Below are 21,483 nucleotides of genomic sequence, written 5' to 3' on the forward strand. Positions count from 1 at the left end.
AACACATAAGAAATGCCAGAACTGGTTTGCCATTCCAAGGGCTATTTAAAAATTACATATTGGAAATATTTTTTTTTTAAAAAAGAAATATAACATTATTTATCTACATACTGCATAAACACTCCTCAAAAAGCAAACAAGTTAAAACAAGTTCTTACCTGCAGTGAGTCATATGACAATCTCTGAACTTTAGCACTGGGAGGAGACTCAACCTCAGGTTTTCTTCAAATACCATAAAATGCTCTAAAAATAAGGAAGATAGACTGATGTAACCATTTTTTTCCTTCAGGTCTCACAGGAGTCAAAAACTGTAGCTCTGGACAGATCTGCCAATAAAGGAAAGAAAGAAAATTATATAATAATCAAAAGCCAAATAAATGTGCGCATGCAGATGCGTGCGTGCATGCCCTAAATTGTTTCTGCTCTGAAGGCCCTCTTCCTGTATTGCCAGCTAGCCCATGCCTTAAGATCTCAGGGATAAGCCCTGCTCATAGTTCCATTGAGACCTATAGTTTGTGGTACAATAACAAGAAACAGAACTTTCTCTTTTATGGAAACCTTGATGAGGAATTCCCTTCCCACAAAGATTCAGTTGCCCCTGTCATAAATCACTCCTAGGTGTCGGCTCAACACATGCCTGGTTTTTTTTTAAGATCTAATATGTTTCAGTTGAAAGGTTTTGGACTGATTGTTAGACTGGAATGTCAGTTATTTTTGCTTTAATGTTAATGTTTTATGGTTTTTGCATTGATTTATGTATTTTATATTTTGTCAAGCCCCGCCAGAAGGCCCTCGGCGCAGGACCTCAGTGGTCTGGGCAGAAAAAAACACACATACAGTGGTACCTCTGGTTACGAACACTTCAGGTTATGAGCTCCGCTAACCTGGAAGTAGCTGCTCCTGGTTGCAAACTTTGCCCCAGGATGTGAACAGAAATCACGCGCCAGAGATGCGTGCGCAGCAGGAAGCCCCATTAGCAAAAGCGCGCCCCAGGATAAGAACGGTTTCAGCTTAAGAACAGACCTCCGGAACGAATTAAGTTCGTAACCAGAGTTACCACTGTACTTGAGCATTGGCTAGGATGTTAATGGGAGTCAATGTGGGTGACCAGGATTTGAATCTCCACTCAGCCAGCTCCCTGAGTGGCCTTGGGCCCAGTCTCTCTGTCTAATCTACACCCTTGTGCAAATTAATTCGCAACCAGAGGTACCACTGTATTTGTGTCATTGGCCTTTTTATACAGACAGTGAAGACCTTCCTGTGCCACAAGGCTTTGAACTGAATTGCAGCTGTTGATTTTATGACGTCCTGTATTGCTTTGTATAGTCTTATATGTGGGTAGTTAATTGTTTCATTACTTCAGTGTTATTGTAATCTTCTTGGCTTATATCCAAAGAACTTTGAGACGAAAATGCATTATAATGGTATCTACAGCAACTGAGTCTATTGAAGTTACACTTTAATGTGAAGGCATGCATTTATATATATACAGTATATAAAAAACAACAAGATACGGATGAGTTCACTCATTCCTATAACGTCACTCATTTAGCAAGAATATAATAGGTAAAAAAAGAATGGAACATCTTGCCATCACTACTAACAAAACAATAATAATTTCTGTCAGCTTTCCTCGGGGGAACAAGATGTATTTATCAAGATTAATCGAACCTAAAAGCTTGACAAGACATTATGTTGTAAAAATGCAAGTAATGATAACTTTCTCATGCCTCAAATTCAGCTATTCTACTGAAAACCAGTTTCAGACAAGGACCTATTTTACTCTATAATTCTCAGCACTAATAATACATAGAGTAATACAGAAGCACAATGAGAAACTTCTTCCATCTTGCCCAGCCCTTGCAATCCTTCCCCTTTATTGAAAAGTCATCACCACCCTGTCTAGCACCTATGACATTTTCCAATCAACTGCCCAGAAAAACACTGATAGAGGTAAATGAAATTGTGTATTCTCCTTTGCGCTCCATGTTCTGTCTGCAACATCAATTAAAACGAGACATGAAACAATCTGGTAGTTCAGATACCAGTGGCATTTGCTTCTGGCGTCAGATTCCACAGTCCTTTTTTTGTGTGCAAACAAAACTGCACGGTATTTGCAACAGTAGCTGGACAAGAGTGAGAAACACAGCGAAAAGCATAGACCAGACACACAGATAAGAGAGAGAAAACAACTGCCACCATCCTAGACTTAAATTCACTTGGAGTAAAGTCAGCTTTCAAATTTGTTCCAGAAGACTTGTTAACCAGTGAACACCATTGCAACCTAATCAGGCAACATCTTACTTTCATTCATATCCTTAGAAAACACACACACACACACACACACACACACACACACACACACACCCTTAAAGTCAACACTAACTGTCTTTCAAGCCATCAAGTTGTATATTATGTATGAATTACTGTGATCTCATTTCCTCCTCCCTCAATTGACTTTAGCCATTTCCTCTGACTAGTTCTTACTGTTTCAACACGGAGTACGTATATTTCATTGCCTCTTCGTACTAGAAATCCCTACTTTGCACACACATTCTCCATCATTGTCATAATTGCTAGGTGATTTAGAAGGACTTTCTACCATCACTGGCAATCTAGTCTGCCCCTAGAGAGAGACTTTTATCTTTAATATCATCTATGCACCTTGCATGCACACAGAAAGGGGCTAGCGAGTGCAGTGTATTCTCAGTGTATGCTCAGCAGTGTATTCTGTTCCCCAGAGTTTCTTTAACTGTCAATTTCCACATTATAGTTGAGCTCTCATGCGACATAGAAGTTGCTTTCAGGACTTTAGCAGAAAGTAGTGGAAGTTTAGCATTCATTTCCATGTTAACTGCTTCCAGCAAAATCCATTTGGAACTCCATGAGCCCAGAAAATTGTGAGAATACTGTGAAGAGATTTGGGGTGGTATGTCGGCATATAAAGTGATTTCTTGTCGCTATCATGGGTGAATCATGGGGGGGGGGGGCTGAAGAATGCATGTGCAGAAATAGTGGGGGAGTAGCAACATTGTCTGGGACGCAGGTGGCGCTGTGAGTTAAACCACAGAGCCTAGGACTTGCCGATCAGAAGGCTGGCGGTTCGAATCCCCGCGATGGGGTGAGCTCCTGTTGCTCGGTCCCTGCTCCTGCCAAACTAGCAGTTCAAAAGCACGTCAAAGTGCAAGTAGATAAATAGGTACCACTCTGGCGGGAAGGTAAACGGCGTTTCCGTGCGCTGCTCTGGCTCGCCAGAAGTGGCTTAGTCATGCTGGCTACATGACCCGGAAACTGTACGCCAGCTCCCTCCGCCAATAAAGTGAGATGACCGCGCAACCCCAGACTGGACCTAATGGTCAGGGGTCCCTTTACCTTTACCTTTAGCAACATTGTCTAATGATGTTTGTTGTTGTGTCGCACCATGCCAACTGGTGTGAACAAAGTTTAACACAACATGCCAATATATCAGTCAAAAAGACACTGCTGCATAACGCAAGAGGCACTGTAGTGTGAAAGGAAATTAGAAAGAGGGACAGTAGCACTAGTAGGATAATCAGGAAAACTATCACAATATATTCCCCATGTCTGAATGCGCCCTGTGTGTGCAAACCTGCCTTTTCTATCGACCAGGAAGTGTTTCCTGCTTGCAACAGGGATTACTCATTCTGCATACACACCACATACTTCAAGACAGAGAATGGAGAAGCTACACTCCACCCTGAGCTCTCTCTCTGTGCATCAGAAATCCTGCAGAGCTTTCAGTTATGCCCTGTGCCTGCTCTCTCCTTGGTAAAAGTTGTTGTTGTTGTTGCTGTTGTTGTTGTTGTTATAGATGGCAGTGAGACAGGGGGAGTATAAACAAACAAACAAACAAACAAACAAACAAACAAACAAACAAACAAAACATTTTTCTTTATCCCAAGTTCAAGTACTTAGCAAATCTGTTTCGAATAACCCCAGAATTATTTTTTAAAAAACAATTAATTCCTCCATTTTGAAAAATAAAATATTTATGAAACAAAACATCTGGAAGTTGTTAACAACTGGTTATTACATATTCTTGCTATCTGCTTTTAAAAACGTTGTTGAACCTTCATTGGGTTTCAAGCAGCTGCATTAAGCTGGCTAGCCTCACCTTATAAAATTTCCTAGGAAATCCGTTTTTCTTCAAAATCTTCAATTACCATCTAAATCCCCCAGCGCAAAGCATCAGCGACACAACGCTGGGACCTGAAACGGCCCACTGCAAAACATTTATTTCAAGCACAGCCACCAAATGAGCTTCAATTTACCCTAATAATCGTCAATGGAACCTGAGAAAATAGTTATGTATTTTGTCAGAAGAAGAACGATTTCTCAACATTTGCATAGGCAAGAGAACAGTCGCAGTCAGGCTTGAGGCTCAGCAGGCTTTGTTAGTAGGTGGTAAATGAGAGAGAGAGAGAGAGAGAGAGAGAGAGAGAGAGAGAGAACGAGCCTCTTACAGAAGGGACACTTAATCTTTGGAAAGAAAGGGAATCAGGATGGTGTACGCTAGGCACCCTGATGGCACAAGATTTATACAGCCAAACTGATGCCTGTCTTAGTGCAAGCAATTTGTTCAGCAGTTTCAGCTGCTCACTGGTGCCTGGGAAAATTAGATGCCTAACAATGAAATATTAAAACTAGATGGCAGCAAGAGTAAAACACGCACGCACAACCTCTTGGTGAGTTTTAGGTTGGAACCATTTTTATTTTTGGCACATATTCCGAAAGAGAAGCCAATGAGACCGGAGGCTCACGATACCATTATGGAACAGCAAGTGAATAATTCCCTCACTCCATAATTGCACAAAGTATTAAGACAGGTGAGTGTTTATTTAGGTGCAAGCATTGCTGTTGTTTGTTTTCCTTGGGGAACCGCGCCATTCATTTTGTGAAACCGCAAAAACATCAGAATCAAGAAGTCAAGAACTGTTCCGTGGAGATCTGCCATTTAAGCTTTCTCCGTCTGATAAGGCTCAGTGGACATGTTGTGCTTAGGGAACTTTTACTACCGCTGTACATATTTCAAATAGTACAACAGAACAACTGGTTGACACACAAAAATCTGGGTCTAGGACAAACATAATGCTACATCGGTACAGCATGACTATTACAAAGAACAATGGTTCCATCTGCCAGCTGATTATCTTAATAGGACTTAATAAGGAGGGAAAGTGTTTTATGAAGCCATTTAGAAGTTGGGAAAGGGTCTAAGAGCCTGTTTTAGCTGCAGCAAGACCCCTCCCTGCAAAAAATAACACTATGGGATGTGGGTTTTTAAAAACTGAGATGAATAAAGATGACTTTTTTTGAATTTTAAGCATAATTTCATTAGGAGCGGCAACAGCACAAGAAAGCAAGAGTGCACATAAGTTCATGTTTTGCTTTGCTTTGATCAGCATCTTAAACCGTTAATCCTCCAATTCAGATCTCTGGCACTGAGCAAGGAAAGCTTTACTACTCCCCCCTCCCTCATTTCCCAAAGGAAACCACCCCCCTGGACACTGTTACATGTATGCAGGTAAGTAAAAATATACAGGTTCGTAGGTAATAACATATGCTTTCCTCTAAACAACAAATAGCACTTTCAGACATCTGGCTGCCTTGGAGAAGCAGCAGAGGGCGAACAATAACTCTCATCCTTCCCAGTGGCATATCCCAGATCTGCTTGTAAATTTGGAAAATCTTTCAGAGGTCAGAGATCTCCTAAGTTTGACCTTCAAATAGCAACACTGTAATACACCTCTGCTGGAACGAAAGGAGAGTGCTTTGAGACCTGTTGTTGAAGAGGGTTTACATTATTCAGACAGGCCAATCAATTCCAACTAGATATACTTGTGGCTCATAATACCATCTTATAACTACTTTTTTGCACCTACAGCCAGTGTTGGAAACTCAATATATATAAGCCAGGCACCAAATGGCTTCTTAAATCAAGATTATAGGCCAAAACAGAATGCCTTGTTGCCATTTGGGGGCCAGATGGCTCAAAAGCCCTATTTTTCAATACGACGTTTTGGTTCCTGAAATTCATTATGATAGTGTAGATAAAATATAACAGATAGAATCCTAGAGGATGTGTTGCTAGAGTGTGGAAACAGTCAAGATCTAAGGATCCCCTGGCATACATCTCCAGATGGTGGAGATGTCAGGTGCCACCCTGGCACCCGGGCAACTTCACTTGTTCGCAAGTCCAGATGCAAAATATGCCTGGCAAATTTCAAACGTTGCCTACAGCTGTTAAGTTTGTTTTAGAAAATGCTCAATATTCATATCTTAAGGTGACAGGGACTTGGCTGGGAGTAACCTATGGCAATCCTGTTGCATAATTCACACTGAATAGGGAAGGCTGAATCACTTACATGCAACAACGTCGTTGCAATACAGGTCAGGCTAAAGATACAAGAGTAATAATAATAATAATAATAATAATAATAATAATTTATATCCCGCCCTCCCCAGCCGAAGCCGGGCTCAGAGCGGCTAACAACAGTAAAATGATAAAACATTCTAAAATCATTTCATTATAAAATTAATTCAAAATAGATTAATGGCAACCATTGGGCTAGAGTTCTGTGAGGATTGCCAAAAGAGAGAGTCAGGCTGTGCCCTGGCCAAAGGCCTGGTGGAACAGCTCTGTCTTGCAGGCCCTGCGGAAAGATATCAAGTCCCGCAGGGCCCTAGTCTTTTGTGACAGACCGTTCCACCAGATTGGAGGCACAGCCGAAAAAGCCCTGGCTCTGGTTGAGGCCAGCCTAACCTCTCTGTGGCCTGGGACCTCCAAGATGGTTTTGTTTGAAGACCGTAAGTTCCTCTGTGGGGCATACCAGGAGAGGTGGTTCGATAGGTATGAGGGTCCTAGGCCGTATAGGGCTTTAAAGGTTAAAACCAGCACCTTAAACCTGATCCTGTACTCCACCAGGAGCCAGTGCAGCTGGTATAGCACCGGGTGAATGTGATTTCGCAGCGAGGACCCCGTACGGAGTCTTGCTGTGGCATTCTGCACCCGCTGGAGTTTCTGGGTCCAGTCTCAAGGGCAGCCCCACATAGAGCGAGTTACAGTAATCCAGTCTGGAGGTGACTGTCGCGTGGATCACAGTGGCTAGGTCAGGGCAAGAGAGGTAAGGAGCCAACAGCTTAAGCTTGGCGGAGATGAAAAAATGCCGCCTTTGTTATAGCTGCAATCTGCGCCTCCATGGAAAGGGAGGTGTCAAAGATTACACCCAAACTCTTAACGGTCGGTGCTGGCACTAAGTGCACCCCCGCAAGAGATGGGAGTTGCCCCCCCAATCCCTAACAACCCTGCAGTGCTATGTATGGTGGAGGTTGGGCTGAGCATGGTATACAAAAACCCTGCAGAGCAGCTCACTGTTTTACCCTACTGCAGGTTGGGAGGGCTCTTGCCAACACAGATTACAGCAGCTCTGCAATGCAGCCCACTGTAAATATTTCAGTAACTAAGATCAGGTGCCAGGAGCATTTTGAAATTGGATATCAGTCACTTGCAACCAAGTGAAGATGCCTGGACGCCAGGGTGCTGCCTGACACCTGCACCATCTGGGGATCCTTGGATCTGGACCGTTTTCACACACTAATAGCCCATCCTGGAGAATTCTACCCATTATATTTTATCTGCACAACTGGAATGAATTTCAGGAACCAACATTCTTTTTCTGTGCAGCCTGAGCAGGAGCAAGGAACGACGTCACTTATCTTCACTTCCCCCACCCCTCACCGTTGTGAGGAATATCCTTACGTCAGGAATGGTCTGTGTCCCCATTGAGAAAAAGAGGTTGGAATAGGGCAAAATATATGTGGCCTGTCGCTGCATCAAGTCACGTTTCTTCTTTAAGTTCTCAAGGCTCATAACCTAGCTCAAGGTGTTCCTCCGAACTAGCCAGATGTTTAACTGACAGACAGCCCATCATTTTGGGGGGGGGGGAGAGACTTTAGAGCCGTCTGACCCCAAAATGGCAACTAGATATTCTGTTCTGGTGACTGCAACCTTGGTTTAAGGAGCCATGTGGCACCCAGCTTATATCTGAGTTTCTAACACTGACTAAGATGGGTCTATGGCTAGCTTGGAACTCAAATCTACTGAAACAGCACACACACACACACACACACACACACACACACACACACACACACGCCAAGACTTCCTTTTCTCCAAACCCAGCATTTGGTTACATGCAGAAGCCTCTTACCTCATGGCCTTGCATCCAGGCTAGTTACACTCTTAAGTGTCAAAAACATTTCAAGATTACTTATTGTGCCTTGGGCCCAAGAACTCACTCGGTGGTGTGCGATTAGAAGAAGAAGAAGAAGAAGAAGAAGAAGAAGAAGAAGAAGAAGAAGAGTCTAGATTTGATATCCCGCTTTATCACTACCCAAAGGAGTCTCAAAGCGGCTAACATTCTCCTTTCTCTTCCTCCCCCACAACAAACACTCTGTGAGGTGAGTGGGGCTGAGAGACTTCAGAGAAGTGTGACTAGCCCAAGGTCACCCAGCAGCTGCATGTGGAGGAGCGGAGACGCGAAACCGGTTCCCCAGATTACAAGACTACCGCTCTTAACCACTACACCACACTGGCTCTCCTCATGGCTAGCTACTTCCAGTTTTGCAGAAACATGGCTTGATCACAGTTTCAAAAAGCCGGTTTCAGAGCCCAGAGTTTGAAGTAGGCCTGCTTAGAAACTGGTCAGAATTCATTATAAACCACAATCTATGTTTCGTAGATAATATGCAGCCAAACTGTCCTTCTTCTGCCCATGTGAAAGGAGGAGCAAGGAGGTGGGGGTGATTACACAAGCCAAAGGCTTCCCAGTGAGTCATTGCACCTGGTGTGTTTATTACCAAACAACGGTTTAATGTTTCGTACGAGCCAGGACAATATTAATATGTCCAGTGATCCACAACTGGGGCTGATTTGGGCAGCCAAGCCTCAAATTGCAGTTGCCAAGCCCCTGCCAATTTGGTTTCCAAGTGACCAAGGAATTATGGGTGCTTTTTTAGGATTACAGCCAAGGGTCTGTCTCCTGTTCCGGATCCAGAGCAGGAAAGAGTGGAAGTGGGGGGTTGCAAGTTTGGCCCTCCGTGGCCAAGGTGCTCCAAGTAACTCGGTCATGCAATTGCCAAACAATGTCTTCCTCCCAGCCTAGGATCACTGGGCGACCACAGTGATTATCCCATCCTGCCACATCTGCACATACACATAGTTATAATGGAAGCAGCCAAAGCACACTTGTCATGGTGCGAGAAGCTTATATAATAAGATGATAGACATCTCATTGCGCTTAAGGCATTACTAAGGAAATTATGTTCTTGCGCTACAGTAAAAACACATGTATATAATTATGCAAAATGGTATATAATTATTTTTAGCATCCCGGCAAAAGCATTAGTGATATAAACTTATGTAAAAATATTTAAAAGATAATGGCTGTTAGCTGATAACATGCACACGCAGGGTTGAATTAATAAGTGAAATTATATTAAAACATGGAAGCATTAGATTCCTACAGAAATGAATAGAGAAGCATGACTCAAAGAATTTGTTAACCAAAGAGCAAACAGTGCTTTGCGGGCCCCAGCTTTTACTAGCTTTGCCACAGAATCTGGGTGACAATTATCAAATGCCAAAACGATCTTTTACAGTGCACACATAAATTTATATTTATTTATAAGAGTGCAAGCTCAGGTTAATTTAAAATTCAAGTGACACATTCCATAAACAAAACTGTATTTTACAACATGTATTCAAGTACACTAACAAGGTGGGTATTTTTGTTGTTGTTGCTAATGCTATCTATCTCCAAAAGCATTACCGCACTGTAGGTAGCTCCTTAAAACTGATTGTGAAGGTCTTGTAAATCATCTTGAGCAATGAAGCTTAAGAGAAGCAATTTGTCACTTTTACTGTGATCAAATGGTGGAGGGTGCCCCCCCCAAGAAAAACCTTTTGCTTTTTCTCATCCAGAATTTTTATATTTAAATGTCATTACTGCAAGAGGGGTCAACTGGCTTATACCACAACACATAAAAAGGAGAGGCGCCAGAATGGTTTCTGACAGCCATTGATAAGTGACAGCTTGCACAGCAAACTGCTTCCTTAGAAAGAGGGGATGAGCACCATGCCTGATGTCAGTGAAGTTAGGCATTTTTAAAAGAAAAGAAACATGGGGAACTATTGGAACACAGACTGTACTGGATAATCAGTGTGCTTGTGAGGAATCATTGGGGCAAAGGGAGAATATATGTTGTAGGTTGCAGTGGTCAAAAACTGCTCCTATAGACACTGAAAGCCTGACTGATATAGGGCATAATGCAAGAACAATCTCTCTCACTCTCCCACCTTAGGAAGTAAGGTACGAGTGTGGTTCTGACCAGTCCTGAAGACATATCTCAGCTTCACATCTTGGTTATCAAAAGAATTCATTTCCTAAGACAACCCATCAATTTCCTGCTCCTGCGTGATCAGCTGCTAAGATCTGCCAAGAGTTTCTATTTGCCAACATAACATCACCCATGTTTGGAGTGAATCACACACATTGCGCGGAGAACCACCCAAACAGTTCTCTTTTTGGAAACTACTATTTGTCTAATCCAGTAAGTCTATTATTCCACTTTGGAGCAGCCCAGGAAAGTCCTGATCGCAACAAAGCATCAATATATTTTTTAAGAGAGTCCTGGTAGCAGCATCACCTGTAGTCAGTTTCCAGGGAGGACAGGGTGTGAGGAAAGCAACGATTTGGAAACAATCCAAGCACAACATTTTAAAACTGGACATTTTGCTGCTATGTTTTAGTCTGCAATGGAAACATCCATTTCTTACATCAGCCTTTGTTTGAGAGTTGTGGAGATGTGATTTGCTACCACTTGACTCAATATTTATACAGTTGGTATTAAAGCAATTTTTTTAAAAAAAAGGCCAACACATTTTACTTTGATGTTCTGTCCTCTTTACTCCCATCTTCAATGAGTACACACCAGATCATAATAAGGAAGTCTATCAGTACTTTCCATCGTACAAGGGCAGAAGCAGAAATGAAGTCATTTTCGAAGTTCAGATTTCCCATTTGGCTCTATAGCCTTTTTATACGAAACAAAATGTACTACTGCTGATGGCTTTTCTGTGAAAAGCTTTAACACACATACAGGTGGGTTGTTGTTGTTTTTAAAGCCATAACAACCCATAACAACAATAAAAGCCACATCTGCTTGAAAAGAACTCTTGAAAGCATAACCCAAAACCCATCTGAGATCATGAAGATCACAGTAGCAGCTGATACATATTTATTTCACAAACTTCCCATTGCAAGCCACCCACTTCACTGCTGTATTTAAAGTCATCAATATTACAGAACCAGCTTCCAGAAATACATTTGCCTGTCACTGAGCATGCTATGACATCCACAAAGGATGTCTGGAGTTGGAAATGCCACTGGTCCCTAGGTTCAGGCTAGAAATAGACAACACGCAGACCATTTCCCGCAGAAGGCTTGTCATTCCAAAGGACTCTTCCCCTGCATAAAATGTCAGGAAACATCTATGGCATTCACTAAAGGATGTTCAATGTTTCTGTCAGAGGCCTGTTGAGTATAAAGTAATTATACTCCCCCTGTAGAGTTCATTTTGCAGTTTACCTCCCTTTGATACATGCCTTTCATTGAAACGTGGCCCACATAAACATCTTCTAAATATTAAATGACATCATCGTAACTATTATTATTGTTGTTGTTATTATTGTTATTATTATTCACTTCCCATGAGGCACACTGAAGCGATCTAAAATGTAATAAAAACCTATATAAAACAGTTAAATAGAACCAGTTAAAACTGTTGCAGGAATTTATGTATAGGTTGGGTGGGGGGGTTGCCCCTGCAGCAGATATCACACACATGCAGCCCACTACCAAAATCACCACAATCACTTTTGTGACTTTTGTGATTTGTCCCCACAAAACACTTCATCACAGTTTCTTCCTATCTATTCGAAGGGCCTTTGCTGCATGATACCAAATGTAACAATTCACTGATAAATGTATCTATGTACTGGCTCACTGGGAAAACTTCAGAAATTCATACAGACATGTGAGCTCAGCTACTCAGCAGCCCCTCTGCCTGAGTGATAATTCCTGGCATCCTGATACCTGAGTGCCAGACAGGTGGCCATTCCAGAAATAACAAACCCAGATGAAGACAAAAGGGTGTGTTTAATTTAGCTGGGAATCAGGGAAATGCAAATATCTCTTTTGTTACACTTGATGGGTGTTCGGTGGACAGCAAGGAGAACCATGGGGCAGGGTCCAGGATGCTCAGACTACTGCCACCAGACCTCCCCTTTCATGATGTAACCATGATGTATTAGTGATGTAGTTTGGGGGGTATAACTTGGGGATTAGCAGCTAATAAAAGTTTGAGGGCTCTTTTGTTTGGGGCTTCCATCTTTTTTCACCTTGTGGCAGGTGGGCGTCCTGTCACGACAGTCTTCAATAAAGACCAAGACTACTGGCTGCTGTTTTGCTCTGGTATTCCTGGCTGGTGTCCTTGTTTTTTTGTCCAAGGGAGCCCTCAGATTTCTCCGTTAACAAAACAACTGCATATATATCAATTCAAATTCAATACAGATGCCAATTGGGATAAATGACTCAATTTAGAAGGTTTGTTGAAATAATAAAACCAGATCACTAGGTAAGATTGGCAAGGCAGTGGTTGGTCATTCATATATATATATATATATATATATATATATATATATATATATTAATTAAAGGGGCAATTAGACAGGAGAGAGAGAACAATAAGCAACAGAGCACATGAGATCACTATGTGGCTGAAGGCAAGTCAGGGTTAAGGCAATGTCTGGAGGGGAGACCTCATTTATGCCACTTTGGGTTTCATGATGTAAGAAAGGTGGAATATAATGGGAAAGAACTGATGGATGAATCAAATTGAAAGAGCAGAGCTTGGTGGGCTTTTAAAAATGATTCACAACCTTCTCTCCAAAAGACATGCTTTGAATACAAATAATTACAGTGCCTTCAAATAATAATAATAATAATAACTTTATCAATACATTAAGGAGCATCTCTAAAGTGATGGTACGTATAGCAATAAGGTTAAATTTCCCAATACATAATCCAAATTTCCCAATACATAATCCAATACTTCTGAAGTTCTTTTCAACTTTACGCAGTGATTACACCTCATTAAGGAGCTGCTATTTTATGTTCAGATGACAATGTTCCACAGGTCATGCCCATCTTCATGTTTCCTGATGTTGGAATGGTGTGGTGAACATGGCATGTGAAGTAACCTCAACTCAGGTACCTTGCAGCTGTCACTGTGCCACGGTTTGTCCCCCCCCCCCCAAGTTGGACTGCAATCTGTTGGCATGGTATATATGGTGACATACTCTTAAAACAGGTAAGGAACACTATGCAGGCAGAAGTAAGCCAAGGTATCAATGTAAAAGTGCACAACAAGATCCTGGCATTTCAAGCAGATTTTGAAACATTGTACCTTCGCTCCCACCCACCCAAAGTAATATGCAGTTGATGGTAATTAAAACATTGCATTACAATGGTACCTCGAGTTAAGTACATAATTCGTTCCAGAGGTCCATTCTTAACCTGAAACTGTTCTTAACCTGAAGCACCACTTTAACTAATGGGTCTTCCTGCTACTGCAGCGCCGCCGGAGCACGATTTCTGTTCTTATCCTGAAGCAAAGTTCTTAACCTGAAGCCCTATTTCTGGGTTAGCGGAGTCTGTAACCTGAAGCATATGTAATCTGAAGTGTATGTAACCCGAGGTACCACTGTATATTTCACTGAACACCTTCCCCTATATTGTTTCCATGGCATTTTATGTTTTATTATATTTGCCTATTTCGTTGTGCACTGTCTTGCTATTTTGTATGAGTGGTAGTCTGAATGAATGAATGAATGAATGAATGAATGTGCTGCTACAACATCATTGCCTACAATGGGAAAGTCCCTATTTTGTGGGTGAAATGGGTTGTCAACCTTTTCCTTCTTACATCAACCAACACACTGTCAGCTACTTTTCAAAGACAAGATGCTGGAAATACTCCTGAATGGTAAAACATAGATTCCATCAACAACACCCTAGCTACCAATACCTGCAAATGAATGGAATTTTTATTTAGAGGTTGCATTCGAGAGACACTTCATACCTCAAAACCACCCACACTTTTTGTGGCTGCCCACGTCTTGACTGGATCACTAAAATACCATATTCTTGAAAGGAAAATTGCAAGATCACTGCTACAGTAGGCCAAGATACAGCTCAAGTGTTCCATCCAGCACTTTCACCTGCCATGATGACTGCTGTTAAGTGTTTGCTTTAAATTATACAGAGACAGTTCAAGCATTATACAGTGGTACCTCAGGTTAAGAACTTAATTTGTTCTGGAGGTCCGTTCTTAACCTGAAACTGTTCTTAACTTGAAGCACCACTTTAGCTAATGGGGCCTCCTGCTGCCGCCGCGCCGCCAGAGCACAATTTCTGTTCTCATCCTGAAACAAAGTTCTTAACCTGAGGTACTATTTCTGGGTTAGCGGAGTCTGTAACCTGAAGCGTCTATAACCCAAAGCGTTTGTAACCCGAGGTACCACTGTACTTGCCTGCTTCACAGGGTAGAAGTATAGGAATTATCTCTTTCGCTCATCTCGCCAACATGCTCACCAGTGGCAAGTCGGCGAGCGCCTTTGTGCACCCTTGCTCATCTATTTACATAGTCACAAAGGATGGTCAAGTTGATTCACAAATTGCTTATGTTGATGTGTGTGCTAACAAAATTTCAAAATGAGGAGGTGCGTTCATCTATGCTCGACGCATGAAGGAGCTAGAGAGAGAAACTGTGCACACATTTGCCCCACAGGTGCACCCATTACCTTAATGGCGCAGTCGTCATAATTTGAATATTCAAGACTCTTCTCTACCGTGCTGTGTCAATATATAATCAAATAAGACAAATAATCCAACTAGCCTTGCTAAAAAGCAGGGGGGGAGTTCTCTCTGATAAAAGTAGAGTGTAATCTGTTTAAACAGCTTGGGTCCAAAGTTCAGCATTAACTAAATCAATAGTTACAAGTTGGCTGCTGGACAATTCAATTAGGAAACAATCCAAAGGCAGGAGGAAGAAAGTAGTTTTGTGTTAAAGATGTAAAGCATTATTTAAAACGAGATAGCCACATACCCCAAGGCAATATTATGGAACCAACAAGACCGTCATTTGACAAGTAGGTCTGTAATATGCGCACCCTGTACATATTTACTGTACTAATAACAATTCCTAAAAACTTGAACTCATATTTGTAAATACCCAAGCACACAGCAGTTTATTTTTAAAAAGACTGCTGCTCACTTTGACAACTATGCATATTTATTTTCTATAGTTCTTTCTTGGCTTCTCTTTCTTTTGCTAAAGGCTAGTAACAGTTTCAAAACAGCTAATGACTCAATTCAGACAATCTCAGTTTAATAAAATGATAGAGAACAACCAACCTTTCACCATACCAGCAGCCCCCTCACTCCTTCACGCTGCAAGTCATCAATCCAGGACACCTAATGAACCATAGTTTCATATTTCATTCAAACTGGGAAACGATTGTTCCCAACTTTGAAAGAAGTTGGGGATATTAAGCCGTGGTTTCAAGTTGGTTTAATAACCTGGCTTGTGTCAAACCAGTTACCCAGTTTGGACGAAACGGGAAACTGTGGTTTATTAGAGGTTTTTTGACTTGATTATTCACACTATAAATGTAGGAGCAAGGGGGATGCTTGCATTGGAAATCTCTGCTTATTAAGGAATATGAAGGTGAGAGGAGGTAAGAAAATACAGGTACCAACTATTGCATAACCTTCTATAAAGCTTACAGAATGATCAGGCAGAATAGAAACAGTTAGAGGCTGAGAGGCAGGCCTCTCACTGCGCAATCTTGCCCTCTGATGAAGCCAAGCAGAATGGCTACTGATGTCTACATAAGAATCAATCAAGTAGGGAAAACCCATAACTTTAGGACTCCAAACTTAGTCTTGCTATGGAGATAAGTTTTCTTCAGGCTACTAAGATGCACAAAATATTCAAACATCCATGTCTTACTATATCAATACCAAGTAATATCAAGCATGGGTTTAAGCCAGGGTCAGCAAACTTTTTCAGCGGGGTCCCGGTCTACTGGCGGGACTATGGGGGGGGAATGAACAAATTCCTATGCTCCACAAATAACCCAGATATGCATTTTAAATAAAAGGACACATTCTATTCATGTAAAAACACGCTGATTCCCGGAATGTCAGTGAGCCGGATTGAGAAGACGATTGGGCTGGATCCGGCCTCCGGGCCTTAGCTTGCCTACCCATGGTTTAAGGTGAGTATATGGTTTTTGCATAATAAACCATTTTTCAGGACCCATGCAACTCAAAAGTATGCAATATGCAGGTGCAGAATTCCAGACTCCCAAGTCTTCATGGATAGTAAGGACCTGTGGATCAGCCCACTAGAATGGCACTGAATGGAAAAGGTCATTGAAAGAAATGAGTTTCCTATAGCAGTGGGCACCTGACCAGAGAAATAGGATCCAGGTTCTGACAAGTTGCATTGCAATTTGCAGAACAAATGTGTTGATTCTCACTAAAACATCGGATGCAGAGAGCTCATTCAGGGTGAAACCGCTACAATGAAAATGACTTGCCAGAATTACCAAGACCTCCATAGACAAATCCAGGTACGCATTTCACCTCCTAACAATTCATTTCTATAAATAAAAAGCTAAAACACTGTAGTATATACAGTCTGCAATGGACTTCAAGAGAAAGTCATTTTCAGACGCAATCTTCCCCAAGTAATAGGACAATGTGATTATTCCTGTCTCCAAGCAAAACAAAACAAAACAACCCCCCCCCCAGCAATTTTAACAAAACAAAAGAAAACAAAGACCCTGGTCTGTAATACAGAACAACAACAAGAACAACAACAATTTACAATAATAATAATTTATTATTTATACCCCGCCCATCTGGCTGGGTTTCCCCAGCCACTCTGAGCAGCTTCCAACAAAATATTAAAATACAGTAGTCCATCAAACATTAAAAGCTTCCCTAAACAGGGCTACCTTCAGATGTCTTCTAAAACAGTGTTTCCCAACCTTGGGCCTCCAGCTGTTTTTGGACTACAACTCCCATCATCCCTAGCTAGCAAGACCAGTGGTCAGGGATGATGGGAATTGTAGTTCAAAAACAGCTGGAGGCCCAAGGTTGGGAAACACTGTTAAAAGTCTGGTAGTTGTTCTTCTCTTTAACATCTGGTGGGAGGGAGTTCCACAGGGTGGGTGCCACTACCGAGAAGGTCCTCTGCCTGGATCCCTGTAACTTGGCTTCTCTCAGCGGCCACTCCCATTCACCAGTCTAGCTGCCACATTCAACTTTTCCCTAAAAATTTGCTTTCCCTGGCCACTGAATGAGCTTCCTCTCCAGTATTCACATACAGATGATCCCTAATTAATTAGCTTCACATTAAAGCCAATCTGGCAAAACAAGGTACAGTCGTACCTTGGTTCTCGAATGCCTTGTGACTTGTACGTTTTGGCTCCTGAACTCCGCAAACCCAGAAGTGTGTGTTCGGGTTTGCGAATGTTCTTTGGAACCCGAACGTCCGGCGGGGCTTCCAATTGAGTGCAGGAAGCTCCTGCAGCCAATCAGAAGCTGCGTCTTGGTTTTCAAACGTTTTTGGAAGTCAGACGAACTTCCAGAACAGATTCCGTTTGAGAACCAAGGTAGGACTGTACTTTGTTTTGTCAGGTTGGTTTCCATGTGTGTTTTACCTAACACATAATATTTCACTTGAAGTCAACTAAATGCACCTTTTGGTGACTATTATACAATGTGTATTTTGGGCAAACTAAATTAGAGCACAATGAAAACAAAGGCTAGAGAGATAGGACAAATTCACATCCATGTTCAGCACCTGCTTCCCTGTGGGAGTCACGAACCATTTCTCTTGAAAACAATTGTATTTTGGATCATACGAAAACTCTTGATGGTTATCCCTTTCAGGCAAGTCATCACTTGATGCTGCCATCAAGTGATGAGCATGAATATGTGAATTAATTCATGTTTCCCTTTTATTCTGCTGCCCAACCCTACTGAATGCAACTCACAGTAGGCAACTCACTGCCGAACTGTGCATCCTTTCACATGACATTCAGTTTTCAGCAGTAATTTCTTCATATACCATATGACAGATAAGGTCTGGAACGTTACTAGGCAAGATCTCCAAAGACCCAATAGTCCACAAAATCCTACAGTTTAAATACATACGCTATTACAGAAATCAGCATTCCATTATAGTAAGTGGGTTGTGTGTCTCCACTCACAAAAGGCTCCTTGCCCCAGCAGAGGCTGCTGGGACTGGAGGAAGACAGGCCATTGTCATCTATTCCCCTTTCTGTCGTCAGCCCTCTGTGCACCTCCTCCAAAACTGCATTGGGTGGGCAGGCTTTAGAACACCATGGGAATGGAGTGGGAAGCTGCAGGAGAAAGGAGGAATTTGCAAAAGTTGCATCCTCATCCCCCTTCCATTCATGGAAGTCTCCACTGCAGCAAATATCCTTCCATGAGTGGAGGGACACAACTAGGACACATTGGACCATTCCAGCAAGAGAGATCCATGTGTGAGATTCACATTTCACTACTTATCCAGTCCCCACTTTCCTTCAGGTGCCACTCAATTAACCCTTCTTAATTGCTCAGCTCCTTGAAAAGAGGTGCTTTGATGTACCAGGTGATTCCTCTTCTCAAGTGCATTACTACCACAGTAGTCAGTTGGCAATTACAAAGGAGACTGGCATAACCTCTTTTCCAGATCCAGGTCAGTCTACGTGCATGCACACACACATGCTAAGTGAAGTCACCAACGTCTGCATTGTAAGCAATTAAATGTGTGTTTACACCTTGTCTAGGTAGTAAGTAATTAAATTTCCCTTGCTGAGGCTGAAATCTATGTCATCCTGGATTGTCAGACAGGAGACTCTGCCATAGCCAGGTTTGCTACCAAGCAAAACGGCATGATTACTTGAGCTATCCCTGTAACAACAGTGGAATACTAATAGGATTAAAGTGTATGCTTTAACCGAATTACTTAAATGACAGAAGCAAAGACACTCAGGGCCTTTCCGCATGACCAAGCAAAGCCGTCCACAACCACGTTTTATTCCTTTGTGTTATGCATGCACAAGCTCTGATATCCTATCCCTAGAGTGAAGGGTGCTAGAAGGTGGAGGAAGAAAGCAGACATTGAGGCTAGCTTTGCTGTGTAAGAAAACAACTGTAGCACTCCTACTGGGTAAGGGCTGTAGCTCAGAGCTCTTGCAGATAAGACTGGGAATGTCTCCAGTCTGAAACCCTGGGGAGTTGATGCCAAGTAAGTGCAAACCATAAGAGCTAGATGGGCCCAAGGGCCCAGTTCAGTGTAAGGCAGCTTGCTATGTTCCTATTCAGAATATTCATTGGAATTGCTCAATCTATTAAAATATTAGTGATGGGCTTTCCCACCGCAGAAGAATGGATAAGCAAAGTGATAGACTATGTGGGATCGGCAAAACTAACAGCTGCTAAAATAATAGAACCTAACAATGATTCTTTTGCAGAAGAATGGAAGCCTTTTTTGGACTACAGTGGTACCTCGGGTTAAGTACTTAATTCATTCTGGAGGTCCGTTCTTAACCTGAAACTGTTCTTAACCTGAAGCACCACTTTAGCTAATGGGGCCTCCTGCTGCTGCTGCCGTGCCGCCGGAGCACGATTTCTGTTCTCATCCTGAAGCAAAGTTCTTAACCCGAGGTAGTATTTCCAGGTTAGCGGAGTCTGTAACCTGAAGCGTATGTAACCCGAGGTACCACTGTATTTATATTATGATGAATTCACGAGTAGGATTTGAACTATGTGCAACAGAAGGAATTAGATGACTATTGAATTATTGTAATGATATAAGAGGGCGAAGACAGGGTGCGGCATGGGGGCGAAATTAAAATCGCCATGGGAAATGGGATGGGAAGTCAACCAAACAAAAGAAAAAACCTATTATGTATTATTGGAATGTATATGTGATTTTTTAAAATAATAAAATATAATTGGAAAAAAAATATTAGTAATAGGCAACTTTACAGAGTACTATGGATATGCAAATAATGGAACTCTTGTGAATGTAAGCTAAGAAGAAATAAAAATATATCTGCTGGATCAGACCTAGATTCCAGCATCCTATCCCCAACAGAGGCCTACCACATGCCTCTTGGGATCTTACAGGCAAGGCCGGAAAGCAACAACCTTCTGTTTCCGTTTGCCCACCATATTTGGTATTCAGGAATGTGCTGTTCTCCAAACACAGGGCTCCATTTAGCTGTCATAGCTTGATGAAAAATGATAGATAGTTTTAAAAAAGGATTAAGTATAGATCTAAGGGAAGGGCCATCACCATAACCTGTGCTACGGAATTCCTTAAGTCAAATATGCATTTGGAAAGCAACTTAACATTTAATTTAGAGCCATTATATTAAAGCCATATACTTGAGTCTGCAGTTGATGGCTGGCAATATATTCATGATATCATAGCCTGTGAACATTCCCAGAGAAGTGTAGTATGCATTATATTTCATTTCCTCTGGCAAAAGCCCCTTATTGTGTGGGTGGTTCTGGGTCTGGAAGCATTTATTCCAAGCGAAACTGCTTTTCTACTGCTGACAGTTCAGTGTCTACGTTTAAAAATAACACTGTACAACTTCTGCATCCTGCTTTTTATCCACAGGCCTTGCTAGCAGTTTATGGGCTCATTTGAGATTAGACTCTCTCTTTTTTCTTTTTCTTTTTTTTGGCAGAAGTTCTTAGACTGGCAGTATACCACTGTAGAATTAATTGATTTCAGGGACATACAAGACTCAACCTTACAGTAGTTAATAGCAGCAGTTGCTCCCATTATAGTATATTGGAGAGTATTCTGCCACCAGCAGGAAGGAAATATGGCAAAATTCACAGCTAATACCACTGACGTTATGCCTCCCTCTGGTATAAACAAGTCCCAGTTTGGCTGAACAAGCTAGTGAATTACTACGAAGCACGTTGGCTTAAATAAAAAGCAGAAAAGCTATTTCAGTGAAAATAATCTTAACTGCAAAACAAAGCAGCGACCAAGAAGTATCTCAGGTATCTGATCGATACACAAGTTTACTGTACTGAACTACAGGCAATTTCCATGGTAATTTATGCATCATAATCAATAAAGAAGATGTAACAAGTGAGAGGGAATGTTTTGAGAAATATTGAGATGAAGTGTTTTCAGCGCAGTTTTCTTTCTAAACGCCCCTCTGCAGGCATAACGTTTAACAACGGTTATGAGAAAACAATTGTATCTGACTACCTATTGTGATTACACTGA

At 41.8% G+C, this 21,483-nt stretch overlaps 1 protein-coding gene across 1 annotated transcript in view; it reads right to left on the reverse strand.

The window, feature by feature from the left end:
* The window catches only part of PLXNB2 (plexin B2), a 354,483-nt gene that overhangs the window by 257,926 nt on the left and 75,074 nt on the right, over window positions 1-21,483 (reverse strand). The window contains exon 2 of the mRNA XM_077935826.1: window positions 159-326. The gene's annotated coding sequence lies outside the window, so the exon portion shown is untranslated. The remainder of the gene's footprint in view (window positions 1-158; window positions 327-21,483) is intronic.

Source organism: Podarcis muralis, chromosome 10, assembly GCF_964188315.1.
Source record: "Podarcis muralis chromosome 10, rPodMur119.hap1.1, whole genome shotgun sequence".
Classification (NCBI taxonomy): domain Eukaryota; kingdom Metazoa; phylum Chordata; class Lepidosauria; order Squamata; family Lacertidae; genus Podarcis; species Podarcis muralis.